The sequence below is a fragment of the Acyrthosiphon pisum genome, chromosome X, assembly GCF_005508785.2.
Source record: "Acyrthosiphon pisum isolate AL4f chromosome X, pea_aphid_22Mar2018_4r6ur, whole genome shotgun sequence".
Lineage (NCBI taxonomy): Eukaryota > Metazoa > Arthropoda > Insecta > Hemiptera > Aphididae > Acyrthosiphon > Acyrthosiphon pisum.
The window spans coordinates 26,978,511-26,984,439 of NC_042493.1; positions in this window are offsets into that span (position 1 = coordinate 26,978,511).

Here is a 5,929-nt window from a genome sequence, read left to right on the forward strand (position 1 = left end):
TGTACATTTTACGTGTATTATTATCTGCTCTCAACTCGAATAAAGTATCTGTATTATGCAATACACGTTTTATAGCCGCTTCAATTTCATTCAACTCGTAAGAGCCGGTAGGTATTACATTTGCTATCGCTATTCATATTGTTATCATTACTGTATGTAAAGCATATTTTATTACACCTTTCGTTTACATTAGGAATAGAATTATTCGTTTGAAACCTAACAGACAGATTTTTGCATTTTTACTGACTTCTATCGGTGGAAAAAAATCGCATGACATTTCGCTAGAGTTGCCGGTTAACGTTACAGTATACATGATAAAAATTTTAAGCATAGATGACCACAGTTTGTTGTATTATATTTCTGATGTCTCTCGTAATTATATTCGATATTGCAACCGTGGAAATATTTCTGTAATTCTAGCGGTGGTGATAAGTTACCAAAACTGTCGTAATATTTAACTATTTTTCCGATTTTCTTATACGCCACCCAATGAGTACTTGTTCCGTTTTCGATGTCTAAATTAACTACAGCTGACTCTTGATGTTTTGCTCGTCGAGGCAACTTGTCTCTAGCAAATACACCGATGAAATGAGGTATTTTCAACATGTATGCGTACTTTATAATCTCATAATCGTACAACGCTCTATCGGGTAACGTAGAAATTAGTTTTTTGACCTGGATTTCTTAACCGAACCACCCTTGTGTGGTGCTAGGTATAATCCTTCACCTTTTACAATTTTATAAGAACTGCCCTTATGGGGAGTAAGATATAAACCTTTGCCTAAATGAATAGGTGTGTTTTTTCCAGAATTTAATTCATTCACGACTTTTACTATATTACCGACACCGCCGGTAAGCGCGCCTAATGCTGATAAACCAGCAAAAATAGGAATTAAAGGTAGAATACCGCCCTTTTTCGGTATTGGTATAACTCTTGGTGTTTTTGTTTTCTTATTTTTAGATTTTTTAGATTTTTTTGCAGCTGACAAACATGTTCTTACTAATTTAGTTATATTTTTCTCATTCACTTTATTCTTGATTGCTTTTTTAGCTGCCGAAACCATTTGTTTAAATCCGCAACCAGCACCCAGCTTACGCTTTGCCTTCATAGCTGTAGTAACTAACCAAGACGCGGCTTTTTCCTTAATACCGGTGTTTTTAGATTTGAAAACCTCCCAAGCCTGATTTTCTAATATTTCGTCCGCTCTATGTCTATCAGCGAGTGAATTACTTTCGTCGTATGCTATATCATGAGCTCTAGCCAACTCGTCAAGTCTGTTTATTCCACGTTCTCCGCAAGCTAATCTTTCTTTTAATTTGGTTCCAGGACCGGCAAATCTAGAAACAAATATAATTTATTAGTAGATTTATTATTAATAATATAATGTAGTGACTTACCTATAACCGGGTAAATGTAATTCCACGGGTAAATGATTTATAACAGAGTTAATAAGACTGGAGCCTTTATTGTTGTTTCGCTTACGAACGTGAGACATCGTGTGACGCTATCGCTAACATAGCACCTGCATTTATAGTGAAAAATTTTAAAAAAATGCGCTTTATCGAACAAGAATAAAAACTCCGAATTTATAATATTGATTCTCCCGAGACAATTCAACAGAGACATGGAGAGCTTTTCCCAAATACGATAAGGTCGTTGGTACTTGGCAGCTTGGGGTGTGGTAAAACCAATCTAATGTATTTTCTACTAGTCGATGAAAATGGGTTAAGATTTGAAAACGTTTACATATACTCCAAGACGCTGGAACAACCTAAATATAAATTATTAAAACGTATTATTGATGGAATAGACGGTTATGAACATTTTTACTTTTTTCGAGAATGATAAAGTAATTCCACCAGAGAAAGTTTTACCAAATTCAATTTTTATCTTGGACGATGTTATTGGTGAACACCAAAACGTTATAAGAGATTATTTTTCTCGAGGTCGTCACAATAAAATAGATATATTTTATCTGGCTCAGAGTTACTCAAAAGTTCCTAAACAGCTGATACGTGATAATGCAAATTTAATAATATTATTCAAACAGGATGAAACAAATTTAAAACATGTGTACAACGAGCACTTTTCGGCGATATGTCATATACACAATTTAAACAATTTTGTGCGACGTGCTGGAACCGTGAGAGGTTTACATTTGTTGTTATTTGTAAAGATAGTGAGTGTGATAACGGACGTTATCGTTTTGGGTTTGATACTTTTGTAGTTATATAAGACGCTACAAATAATAAATATTATCATTTAAAACGCAGTCATGACGGAGGCAACTACTGTGTTAGATGAGTTAGTTAAAGCTAAGGAAAGTATTAAACGTAAATATATCGCATTAAAAACAGGTTCGGATAATGTTCAACAATTAATGACACAGACATTAAAACCAATTATTGATCTTTTAACTAAAATATCGAATAAACCTCGATTGAACAAAGAAAATACCGACAATAAATCGAAAAACTCGATTTTGGACTACAATCAACAAGAAATTGAAAATTGGTTTCAGTCTACAGACTTAGATAAAATCTATGGTCCGAAAAAACTTCCAAACGGACATATTATCTTGGGTAAAAAAAAAGTAAAATTCTTAGAAAATACTTTACTTATCGACAGTAATGTTTATACCTTAACCTCGGGTCTTATAGGTACAGTTATTATTTTTGAAAAATCCACTTATTTTTACTGATAGCGATTTAGATGAGTATAAATCTATATTAACTCAAACATCGGTACATTTATCCGCAGATGGAAATAAAATAAAAAACGGTGGTACTAAATATTCAACAATTATTAGTAAATTATTCCCCTCGGGTGGCGAGCTGTCTATAAAATTACAGAAAAATAACTTAGTGTATTGGGACAATCCAAACGAGTTGGTTGATCGATTACGTCTGGTTCTTGCGTCAAAAGCAGCTGGCAATACAAGCGTTTCAAACGAAATAATATCGATTTTTGACGAATTACACGAGGCCGGACTAATAAAGCGAATTCCCGATGTCTAAACGGGAAATTGCTAACGAACTTCACAAACCAGCAAGGAAAAATTTCACTAGGCGTCGAGTAAACGTCTATGGAAAAAATGATTTATGGCAAGCCGACTTGGTTGAAATGATACCATATTCAAAAGTAAATGGTGGTTACAAATACATCCTGGTTGTGATTGATTGTTTTACAAAATTTTCTTGGGCGAAACCGTTAAAGTCTAAGACAGGTAAAGAAGTTACTAGTGCAATGGCTACAATATTACTTGATCGTTCACCAAAACTTTTACAACTCAATAACAGAAAAGAATTTTATAACACCACTTTCGACGCTTTGATGACCAAGTATGGCATACATAAATATTCAACTTTCAGTATTCTAAAAGCGAGTATAGCGGAAAGGCTTAATCGTACTTTGAAAGGAAGAATGTATAAGGAGTTCACTGCACGTGGGTCACACGAATGGGTTTCAATTTTACCAAAGTTGATCCATGAATAGGTACAATAATTCACGACATAGGACTATAGGAATGACACCGATACAAGCAGATTCTAACCCCGCTTCGGTGGTAATAAAACATCGTGAAATTAATACTGTAAAAATCAAATTCAAAGTTGGCGATAACGTTCGTATCAGTACACAAAAGGGCGTGTTCACAAAAGGTTATTTACCAAACTGGTCTACAGAAATATTCGAGATTATCAAAATAAATAAAACATTACCCGTTACTTATCAACTACAAGATTATATGGGCAAACCTATTGCAGGTTGTTTTTACTCTGAAGAAATAAACAAGACCAATTTCCCAAACGAATATTTAATTGAAAAAATTATACGTAAAAAACAGAAACAAATGTATGTGGTTGGGATTTGATAATACGCATAATAGTTGGATAAATACAATATGTGATGTAAAAAAATAGTGTCAGTCGTTTTATAACTATGAACGTGTTCGGTAGGTAGTTCTCAGGCTAGTGAAACTAAAAGAATTACCTATATCAGATATTCAATCAAGTAACAAAACGATTCTAAACGATGTGAAACTTCAACAAAAAGAAATTGATACTCTGAAAAGTAATATTGTTAATCTACGTGATAAGATACAATTGCTTGAAAACAATATACAATCAAGTAATAAGTCCTTATTAAATTGTGAAAATCGTATGTCGCAGCTATTTAATGACTGTGCTGACAATAGTACAGCGATCGGTATCCGGGGGCAAGATGTGAGCCAATTAAAAGCTGAAATAAATCGTATAACCGGAATATTTGATGAAAATTCATTGCCGAATCATGGGACATATATTTCAGAATTAAATTCACGTTTGATAATCCTGGAAGGCAAAAATATTACGAAAACTTGATTTTGTTCAGAATAAAATAGTTGTTTAGAGTCATGCGGTATTGAAAAATAATTTCAGTCGAGCTGTATACACCATCGTGTTTGGTAGTCCTATGTCAGTGTTATAAAATATTATATATATTTATATACATTTAATATACCTGAAATTATGTCGTCGGCCATCGCAGACATGCAGTGCGTACTTTGCGTACTTGGAGCAAACAATAAATATTTTTATTAAAGAATTATCTATAGTGGACACTGAAACATGGGCGAACCAACACTGGATTTTTAAAAATTCTAAATCTAAGCAGGACAACAAGAGTCGAAAAACTAATAAGTGGTTGGAACATAACTATCATAAACTTACTATAGAATATGGTGATGTTGAGTATGAAGAACTAAGTAGAATATTGAACTCTTTAAAGTTCTCATGCATTTACGTCAAAGGTGAGCAAAAAAAACAGCTGCTTACAGAATTTATACCTCATGTCGCACTCATCAACATCGAAGATCTTGGATGTCCACGTTTGGACCAAATATGTGATGATGAAACTCTACCCTGCTGTATTTTTCATATGGAATTTAATCCAAAACAATGTACATTCTATAAAGTATTTGCTATAAGGAAATGGTTTATAAATAATTCTTACAAATATGATTGTATACATTTTATTTAATAAACATTATTATATTTTAACATTGTTTTTTAATTTATATGTTAACATATTTATGATAGCATTTACAAGGTTTTTTAATTATACTAATATTGTCATCCATCTACCTGAAACAGAAAAACATGATTATAAACATGAAAAACTAAAAGTTTACACCCTAATCTAACTTAAAACTAATAAAACATACATATTATTTACAATAATTTCAATTGAATGTGTTGCATTTACAAAAGTATATACATTAATCTATCTCAAGTATAATTATATAACATGATAATATTTACAATATATAACAAACTATATAACGTTTAATATTTACAATAAAACTAATTAACAAAAAAAAAAAAAAATATACAATATATAAAATCAGGTTATGTAATGTAGAAGGCCTCTCATTAATCCTTTCTCTTCCTCGTTCCAGTTCCCTCCATCTTCCTCAAATTCTGGCCATATATCATCTTCCCTGTAAAATTAAGAGAAAATGTTAGTAAAATAATTTAAATATATATGTTTGTAATAACTTACTCTATACTATAATGACCATGGGCTAGTGTATTTATTTTATCTTCTAGCACCACCCTCTTATCATCGTAGCTGTTGTATGTCAATTTCTTAGTTTTTAGCGTTACAAGTTGGTGGTTAAACGACCTAATTGAAACATTATCTCTGTATAACTCTAGTCCTTCTTCCCCAAACAAACACTTCCTAACCTAACCTAACCTAACCTAACCCTTCGCTTTAATTTTCTCTCCTCCTCCTCCTATTCTGTCTTCTGGTCTAGCATATACATTAAACGCATATGACTTGGCCCGCAACGCACAGAACTCAGTAATAATACTAGCATCCACCTCGTCGGAAAAGAGTCCTGGCTCCTTCTTTCTGGTTGCCACATAACACGGATGGTCACTGGGC